The following is a 10,501-nucleotide window of genomic DNA, read 5'->3' on the forward strand; positions in this document are numbered from 1 at the left end:
TGATCTTTTTCCCATTTTGTTCTGAATCATATCTCTAATTCACTGCCAAATAGCAGTTTCAGTCATTTCTGTGCTACACACACAGTTGAGGTAGTGAAGGGAGAGAATGTCTGGCTGCTTTCAAGACCTTGCCCTGACTGCAGGCAGTAGAAAAGCACTGATAGCTGTTTGAACTATCTGGCTATTACAAAAAGGCAAGATATATGGACAGAGAGAAGTGTGTTATACTACAGTCGTTTTCTTGACAATGTCCATCAGCTTCAGTTGGATTCAGTCTTTTGGACAAGGTAAAATATGCTTCTCTCTAAACTTTCTTTTGCTGTTGCACAGTCAGACTTCGATGTGAAGTCTCCAAATGCTGAACTGCCTAGTGATGTGCAGAAAGATTAAGCAGCTTTTTGGAGACAGAAAGAAATAAAACAAACAGTCGCTTCTTAAAATGTCCTTTACATTGTAATCTGAAAATATAAAATCTCATATTAATGAGGAAATTTAAACTGGAAGCTTTTCAAAATACAGTAATTTATGTTATTTATGTTATTTATGTTTAAACAACTATGAAAGAAAAAAATAATAAAATAAAAAAAATGCCAAAAGGAACAAGCTTAAGTATTTAAGTATCCTAACCCTATACATCATAGAATCATAGAATGTCTTTGTAGGGAAGGGGCCTTAAAGCCCACCCAGTTCCAACCCCCTGCCATGAGCAGCACGCCCCACACCAGCTCTGGCTGCCCAGATTCCCATTCAACTTGTTCTTGAGTGCCTCCAGGGACACCACATCTTCTCTGAGCAGCTGTGCCAGTGCCTCATCATAGTCAGACTAAAAATTCTTTCCTAACACATAATCTAAATCTCCCCTCTTTTAATTTAAAACGATTTACTCCTTGTCCTATTACCACACTCCCTGGTAAAGTCTCTCCTCACGGTTCCTGTAGGACCCCTCAAGTACTGGAAGGCCATGACATGATCTCCTCAGAGCCTTCTCTTCTCCATGCTCAACAATTCCAGCTTCTTCAGCCAGTCTTCATAGGATAGGTACTTGAGCCTTCTGATCATCTTCACGGCTTCCTCTGGAGCTGCTCCAATAGTTCTACATCCTTCTTGTTCTTCAGGCCCCCAGAACTGAATACAGTACTTGAAGTGAGGCCTCACAAGAGAAGGTTAGAGGGAAAGAATCAGCTGCCTTGATAAGAAGAAGCTGCACTTCCTATGATGACAGCTCATATTCAGTATTTCATCCAACAATACCCCCAAGGCCTTCTTCACAGAGTTGTCACTTTACTCATCATCCAAACTGAATTAATGATTGAGATTGCTTTGTCCCAGATGCAGGACCTTGCACATGACTATGTTGAACTTCGTGAGATTTGTACGAGCCTCAAACCTGTCAAGGTCCCTCTGGATTGCATCCATTCCTTTCTGTGCATCAACTGTGCCACTTAGCGTGGTGCAAACTTTCCAAGAGTGTACTCAATACCACTGTCCATGTTACCAATAATGCTGTTAAGTAGTGCCAGTTCTGATGCAGAACCCCAAGGAACACCGTTAATTATTGGAATTCCCCTGCGTATTGATCTTTTGACCACAACTCTTTAACTGCAACCACCCAGCAAATACCTTATCCACTGAGTGGTCCATCCATCAAATCCATGTCTCTCCAATTTAGAGACAAGTAAGACAGTTTCAGATGCTTTGCACAAAAACAGGTAGATGATATTTGTTGCTCTTCTGTTATGAGATAAATGCTGTAACCCTATTGTAGAAGGCCACCAGGTACAATTTGCTGTTAGTGAAACCCACTGACTGTCTCCAATCTGCTCTCTGTTTCAGAGTGCTTTAGCATATTTTCTAGGAGGATTTGTTTTATGATCTTGCCCAGAACAGAACTAAATTGCTCCAAAATTAGTGCCTTCTATTTACTTCCATGGAAACTACAACAGATACAAAGAACACAATAACAGTATTTGATAGAGCAAGTGCTCAGCTACAAAACTATTTTTCAGCAATCTCCATCAGTAGCCATGCATTTTCATGAGCAAAGAACAAGAGTCTGAATCCACATTCATAAAAAGCTGCACCAGTGGAAATGACCCACTGTTGCTCTTGCCACTGCTGAAATGCACCACTCACCACCTTATTGTGCTCACATCCATTGTTTGGTCTCCACAGATGTTCAGCAAGCATCAATCAATGCTAATGGATGCCATTTTTTTGCATGGAGGAATTTAGTTGCACACCTTTATTCCATACACACTTCCATGTCAGACACCACTGTGTCACACTGCCTCTCTGCAGCCATCTGTTGCACAGTAACGAAATGTAACAAGATATTGGCAGGAAAGTGAGGCCTCTACTTTCATACCATTAACATCTGCCACTGACACTGTGGGCCAACAGCATGAAATAGAAGGCGTTCTTGGCCTGAGCACACTGCTAGTGAGCATTGACCACCACCCCAGATCTATTACTTCTACACAGTCTTCCAGCCACTCTGTCCCAAGCTAGCAGCGTTGCTTAGGGTTGTTGTGGCCAAAGTACAGGACCTGGCAGTTGGTCTTGTTGAACTTCATCCTAATTGCCTCAGCCCAGTGATCCAGTTTGTTCAGTTCTCTCTGTGGGGCCTTTCTTCCCCTAGCCACTTCCTCCCAACTCAGTGTCATCTGCAGACTTACTGAGAATACACTCAATGCCCTCATCCCAGTCATCAATAAAGATATTGAACAGGACAGACTTCAATACCGACCCCCCCATGACTGGTCACCAGCTGAATTTAACTCCATTCACAGAATCATAGAAGAATAGAATCACAGAATCTCTCAGGTTGGAAAGGACCTTAAAGGTCATCGAGTCCAACCACAACCTAACCATACTACCCTAACAATCCTCTGCTAAATCATGTCCCTGAGCACCACATCCAAACGGTATTTAAACACATCCAGGGATGGTGACTCAATTACCTCCCTGGGGAGCCTATTCCAGTGCTGAACAACCCCTTCTGTAAAGAAGCTTTTCCTGATGTCCAAACTAACTCCAATCACCACTATCTGGGCCCGGTCATGTAGCCATTTCTTTACCCAGCAAAGAGTGTACCTGTGTAAGCCATGGGCTGCCAGATTCTCCAGGAGAATACTGGGGGAGACAGCGCCATAGACTTTGCTGAAGTCTAGGTAGACTATGTCAACTCATCCACCAGGCAGGTCACTCTATCATAGAAGATGAGGTTAGTTAGACAATACCTGCCTTTAATGAACCCGTTCTGTCTAGGCTTGGCCCCCCAGTTGTCCCACACATGCCATGTGATCTCACTGAAGGTGATCTGCTCCATAAACTTACCTGGCACCAAGGTCAGGATGATGGACCTGTACTTCCCCAGATCCTCCTTACAACCCTTTTTGTAAATTGGTTCACATTGGCAAGCCTGCAGTCCTCTGGGACCTCTCCTGCTGGCCTTGGAATGCTGACAGATGATAGAAAATGGCTTGGCTATCGCCTCTGCCAGTTCCCTCAGTGCCCTCACTTGGATACCTTTGGCCCCATAGACTTGTGACAGTCCAAGTGGAGTAGTAGGTCTCTAACAGTTTCCACTTGAATCATGGGGGATTTATTCTGCATCTCATCTGAGACTTCCAGATCAGGGACTAGAGTATCCCAAGAATAACCAGTCTGACTTTTAACAACAGGTATAAAGAAAACATTGAAAACCTCAGCCTTTTCCTTATCCTCAGTGCTCACATTCCCATCCAGTAAAGAATGAAAATTCTCCTTAGAACTCCTCTTATTGTTAATATATTTGTAAAATAGATTTTTGCTCTCTTTTACCCCAACAACCAAGCTGAATTCAAGCTGGGCTTTTGCCATTCTAATTTTCTCTCTGCACATCCTAACAATTTCTTTGTACTCTCCTATATGCAGTTTCAACTGAAATCATGGATATCAGGAGTTAAAGCTCCCAGTGAGATATCAGACTTCTGAACACCTTTGCAAATCTCATTTTTACTTATGTAAAATAGAAATGAAATGGAATTTGTTGACCTGGTTCAAAAGCATGTAAGATAACACGTTACACGGTGTCTTGAGTTCATTCTCTGTGCCTGCGCAAAAGTAGTGAAAAAGTCTTTCTCTGTGTCCTGTAGTGGACCATTATGAGTTTAAGAATTTGGCATTCTTCTGCTCAAGCATCCTGAGAAGCCCACTATGGTAAGTGATCTATGAGACATACAAATTCATTCAGGCCTATAAAATGAAACTGTAATTGCTTTTTCTTTTTTTCCTAAAAGGCTGTCGCAGTGCCACTGTCTATCTTTTATGTAATACCTGAGAGAATTTATCTAAGAGTAGGAGTTCAGTTCAATCAAAAATCTAACAGAGATCCAGCCTACATATCTCTCAAAAGCACCCTATCATCAATATATAGACTGTACTGAAGTTCTGCAAACTGTGCTGCTGTGTGAGAGTAGATCTGATGTTGCAGAGTATATAAAGACAAAAGCAATGTATGACTTTTTTACTGCCTGTGAAAGGCAATTCTGATACTTGTTTCTAAAGCTCTATCTGTGCTTAAATTATTCATTTTTTTGAGTAAAATTCAACCTTATGAGCAGAAACTATGGTTATAATTGTGCCCTCCTAGCTGAATGCCTCAAGTGCTAGACTGAAAAATCAGTTTCATCTCTGTGTAGTTTTTCTCAATAATGTTTGAATGATTTTCATCACAGTGTTATATGAACATATACACAGGGAAAGCGTACCCCTCTGCAATCCACCAGATTAATGTGTAGCCTAAGATTTTTTGGCTTTTCATAAGAAACTAAGTATGATCTTGAACAAAGAATCATAGCTCTCACTTCCTGAGGAAGTTTTCTGAAATGTGGAGAATTGAATTATCTTCTCTCCACCCTAATAACACATACCATCAAAGACAGGGTGGGTCCTTGGAAAAGGCACCAGGTGAAATGCAAGGATGAGGAACTGGGACAGGGCTTGCAGTTAGGAGGGTAGTTTGGGGTGGTGTGGTGGTGGTAGTGCAGTAGAAACATGAGGACAAGATAAAGCACAAGGTTAGGATCCTGGTTTAGGGAACTGAGATGTACTTTGAGAAAATAGATACAAAGATGAACATCGTGTGACCCGCTACGACTTGATATGGAGTTAGAACTCTCATCACCTTAACAGTAATCCCATTAGTTGCAACTGCCATTGAATGTACTTGTAACTACTAACACACTGCAATTGCTACCAAGGGTTACATACGACTATTCTGAGTTTGAAAACCTAGATTGTTCTTATCGGCCGGAACCCCAGCTCTATTGCTCTTCTTGACACAGTTGTTAAATATCTTTTTACAAAGATATTTTTCTGTTAAATATCTTTTACAAGGTCATTCTGCTTTTCCGTTCTTCCATTCTTCTTTTTTTTTTTTTTGAAAACTGTAACATCTTCTCTGAGCTGGGATTACATGAATTATTACCAGATCTATCAGATTTATGCAGGTCCTTGCACTCACAAGAAAAAATACTCTTCTTAATTCAGCTGCGAATTAGTTGCATAACTTCAACTATTCTGCAACACTATAGCAACTCTAAATACCTTAAGATGCAAACGGTGTACAGAAACACTGTCTTTTCAAATTACTTTGTCTTGATAGTGATAGTGTGTCTCAGTCCTCAAGTTCTTTATGAAGATTTGAATAGCAGCATATCTTATTCTCTGAAGCACCCTTAGTGATCTATCTTTTCTATATATTAAAGAGAAAAAAAAAATAATTGTCAGTGAATAAAAAATATTTTAAAAATCTTGTGAAGCCAAAATAGTCAGGAAACATGAATAATAATGTCTTATTATTTTTAATTAAGGTGTAGAGGACTCATGAGCTGTGAAGTCTTAATTTAACTCTGGGCTTTACAATCTTTTATTTTCCTTCAGTGGATATTGAAAAACTCTTTTCTGAATCCCAGTATATTAAAAATCAGATGTGGAAATAACTGGAGTCACACTCACTCTTTTTAATCTCATCTGTAGAACTTCTGATTTTTTAAATTTACTTTATAGTATATGTATTTCTCAGATTCTGGTATAAATAATATGCCTAAATACCATTTAAAACTGGTATACTGATGGCAATTTCTACTGTTCCCATTTTGAACATGTGATATATTCTGAAGTATTCAGAGCATTCCTCAAGTTTTGGAAATATTTTAACATGCTACACCAAGAAGAAAAAGAAAAGAATATTAAATGGTTTAAATTGGAGAAGTGCTTTTAAAGGGAAATCTGAATATTTTTATAAAGTTGCTTTTGATGTTTCTGCATCTGGAACGCATTATCAAAATTATGGTCCTCTTGCAAAAGACACATGCGTAGGCTTATGTTGAAAAAAAAAAAGAGTAATGTGACTCTGGAACAGTAGCTGTAAAAACTCAATTTGAACAACAACAACAAAAAAAGCAGTTGTCTGGTAAACTGCATTTTGTATTCCTATGAAACTTTTCAACTGTTAGGATATTGAACCTTTTGAAAGTCAGCATGTCATACCACTGACAGTTCTGTCATTTCTTCTGCTCACTGAAATCACAGATATCTCATTGTAAATGGGAATTATTTTTTCAATTTTTGAATAAAGTTACATATAAACCAAAAACAAATACATTTTAAATATGTTTTTTATCCTTCAGTGCTTCTTTCCTTTTCAGTGGGAACAGAGCTATCATCCTAATGTCACAATGGAATTAATCTGTAGCTTATTTCAAAATGAATAAGAGAAAAGGTAACAGGGCTGTGTTCTTCTCTAGACTTATCATATTTCCTTGAAAATTAAGTTGTTTGATACAGAAGTAGAAAGTGCTTTTTGTCTCTGAAAGTACTGAGTCTTTTCTGTACCAGTCTAGCCAAACTCAAATTTTATTTTACCTTGGCAGTTCTAATGAATAGCACACCTACATATACCAAGGGAAATCATCTACTTAAGCTATTATAATTGACATTCTATCAAAAAATAACAAAATTTACAACATACTAAAAGCACATCAAGTAATTTGTTTCCAATCATGTTTTAATAATGCTAAACCTAGATGGAGCCATTTAAAATATGTAAGCTCAATTTTTACACCTTTCTACAAAGAGTGCTGCATAATCTCTGGCGCAATACTTGAGCTCATAAGTAGCATTAACCCTGAGGCATATGAAGGCAACATGAGGAAGAAACTGCCCTGTTTTCAGGCTGAGGCAATTTTGCTTGCAGTCTTCACTTAAATACCATTTTAGCTTATTGCTTAAATAGGCTTTAAAAATGTACTGTTATTTGTTTTGGTGCTTAAGAGTTTTTAAGCTATTTTTGTAAATTGTTCATTTTTTCACTACTGTGTTGCAATTTACAGTTCACCCTCCAGCTCAAGCTGCTGCTTTGTTTATACCTCATCAAATTTTCCTTAATTCTTTTCATCTCCTTCTCTGCTGATAAATTCATTTGTCTTTTTTCCCACTGACTTGAAAAAAGCCCTCAATGGAAAGTAGCATATCTCTTTCAAAAGTTAATAATGAGAGCAAAAATGATTATGTAGTTTGATATTCAGCATCATGTAAAATAAAAGGACTTCCAGCAGAGTTCCATCTAAGCTTGTTTCCTCTTTAGAAATAGATTTGCCTCAAACACTGATGTTGTTAGAAATCTTGTAATTACCACTCTCCTAACAGTGATATGTCAGAGCAGGATTCTCATTACAGCTATTACGTGAAAAGAAAACTTTCATTTAGTTCAGCTCACAGCAAAAAACCTTAATCACTCAGTAGAACTTGTTAGACAAAGGCATTATAAAAATCTCTTTCTAGATAAGCTGGCTTGTGAAAGAAAAAACAACAGTTCTGTCAACTGAAAGACTGACCTGTGTCTGTTGTGTGAAATGGAAATACTCCAGATGAGATCAAAGCGAAGGGAATTAGTCATTGACTAGGTTTTAAAGTCTGAACAGCAATACTGCAAGCCTTCTGTAATGCACAACAGATCTAACTTTGGTTTGAAGACAATGTGAAAACCCTGGCTCTTGTAACTGGAAAACCACTGATGTCTGGAAATATATTGCCTATAATTACCCGGATCTTCTTTCTTGCCCTTTTTGAAGACCAGAGTGACATTGGCTATCCTCCAGTCTTCAGGGACCTCCCCTGTTATCCAAGACCTCTCAAAAATGATGGAGAGCGGTTCGGCAATGACCTCCGCCAGCTTCCTCAGCACACGTGGATGCACCCCATCAGGTCCCATGCACCCCATCCGGCCTCATATCAAACAAAAGAATAAATAAATTGACTATGCTTGTAGTCCATCCTAGTTTGAAATTTTTATTCTAATATGTAACAGGTAGAAAACATAACCAAATTATGTAATTTTGTGGTGAACTTCTTTATCCATAACATTGACAGCGTGATTGAGTGCACCCTCAAAGAATTTACAGACAACACCAAGCTAACTAGTTCAGTTGATACAACATAATGAAGAGATACCGTCCAGACAGACCTGGAAAAACTTGGAAGTGGGCTCATGTGAACCTAATGACACTCAACAAGGCCAAGTGCAAGGCGCTACAGCTGGATCAGGGCACACCCAAATATGTGTACAGACTGGGAGAAGAACCCATTGGGAGCAGTACTGTGGAGAAGTAGTTGAAAGTCCTGGTAGAAAAAAGCTGGACATGAGCCAGTGGTGTGTACTTGAAGCCCATTTGTATCCTGGGCTGCATAAAAGAGGGGGAGCCAGCAGGGTGGAGAGGATTATCCCCCTCTATTCTGCTCCTGTACACTATGCTCCCACCTGGAACGTGGTGTCCAAGCCTGGGGCCCCCAGTACAAGAAAGATGTGGTCCAACAGAGGGCCATGAAAATGATGAAAGGGCTGGAGCACCTCTCCTATAAAGGAAAGCTGAGAAAATAGTAGTTATTTAGGTAGAGAAGGGAAGGCTCCAGGGAGACCATATACCAGCATTTGAATATTTGAAGGGAATCCACGAGGGACAGAACTCTTTATCAAGGAGCGTAGTGACAGGATATATGATAAGAGTTTCAAACCAAAAGAGGGTAGATTTAGTTTACACATACATAAGAAATTCATCACAGTAAAAGCAGTGAGGCACTGGAACAGGTTGCCCAAGGGAGCTGTGGGTGCCCCATCCGTGGAGGCACTCAAGTCCAGGTTGGGTGGGGCCCTGGGCAGCCTGAGCTGGTGGGTGGTAGCCCTGCTTGGCAGAGGATTAGAACTGAATGGTCCTTAGGTCCCTTTCAGCCCAAGCCATTATGTGATTTTATGGTTCTACCTATTTTATGATTCTATCTATTTTATGATTCTATGATTTAGTTGACTTTACAAAAATACTATACTGTGGTTCTATCAGGTAGATGCACATTCTAGTTAACAGAACCTTACTACTTTTAGTTGTTTTATACAACTAATATATATAGATATAAAGGCAACAAGCTTTTCAAGCTTATATGGTATTTCCATGTGTTTCAAATGTATCATTTGTTTATAACATGAACTGATAAAAAGACAAAGGATTCTGTATCAGATTGGTGTATCTGGTCTGATACACCAATATGCTACTGATTGTATTTATAGTAACGTTAAATGTATCCAGGTAGACAAGAGTAATAAAAGAATGTGGAATAGAATAGGTATGCATATTCCACAAGAAAAAAATCTGTGAGTGGAGCTGTAATAAATTTTGAAAAAAATAGAGTTGATTTTTTTTAAATATAATTTTATTTCCATATATTGCTCAGTTTCATATCTCAGAGTATAGAGGCTACAGTTCTAACTTCCAGAAAAAAAAGCTTTTGAATTCGGAGCCACTCATGTTCTTTTCATCATTTTAACTGTTCCATCATAGAAAATGGGAAAAAAAAAAAAAAAAAGAAAATGAAGGGAAGGGAAAAAAATATTATAGTTAATTTGAAAATGGAACAGTGTGGCAATGTTTTGTATCAGAAAGGGAAAACTATTCATGCACCTATTTTTAGATCTGAGGATCTTTTAGCCAGGTAAGATCTGGCTGAGACCGAAATGTGGAATGTAGTTTGAATGAAAGTCAGTATGAAATATCAGGTAAGGGGAAAGTGTGACAGAAGCATTGTAAGGGAAATGTGCTCCGAAAAACAGTCTTCTGCAAAGTCAGGTGTGGAACTTAAGCTACAGAACATATTACAGTACATTATTATCAAATAACATATTTTTAATAAGCCTGTTCAAAAAGCATTACTAAACTAACCTAATGCTAGAGAAAGGCAGCAGTGTTGAAACACTCCTACATCAGAAAAGAATTACTGGAAACTGGCACGTGCCTAAGAATAACTGTGTAAAAGAACAAATTTTAAAAGGTATAATTAGAAAAAGTAGAGAGTGAAATGACTTAAAGCTAGCAAGGGGCATATAAACAACGAGGAATAATGTCTGTAAGTGTATCAGAAATAAGAAAAATTTAATTTCTGAATAGATTCTAGAAATATCCTTTCAGGC

Source organism: Meleagris gallopavo, chromosome 1, assembly GCF_905368555.1.
Source record: "Meleagris gallopavo chromosome 1, MGAL_WU_HG_1.1, whole genome shotgun sequence".
NCBI classification, from domain to species: domain Eukaryota; kingdom Metazoa; phylum Chordata; class Aves; order Galliformes; family Phasianidae; genus Meleagris; species Meleagris gallopavo.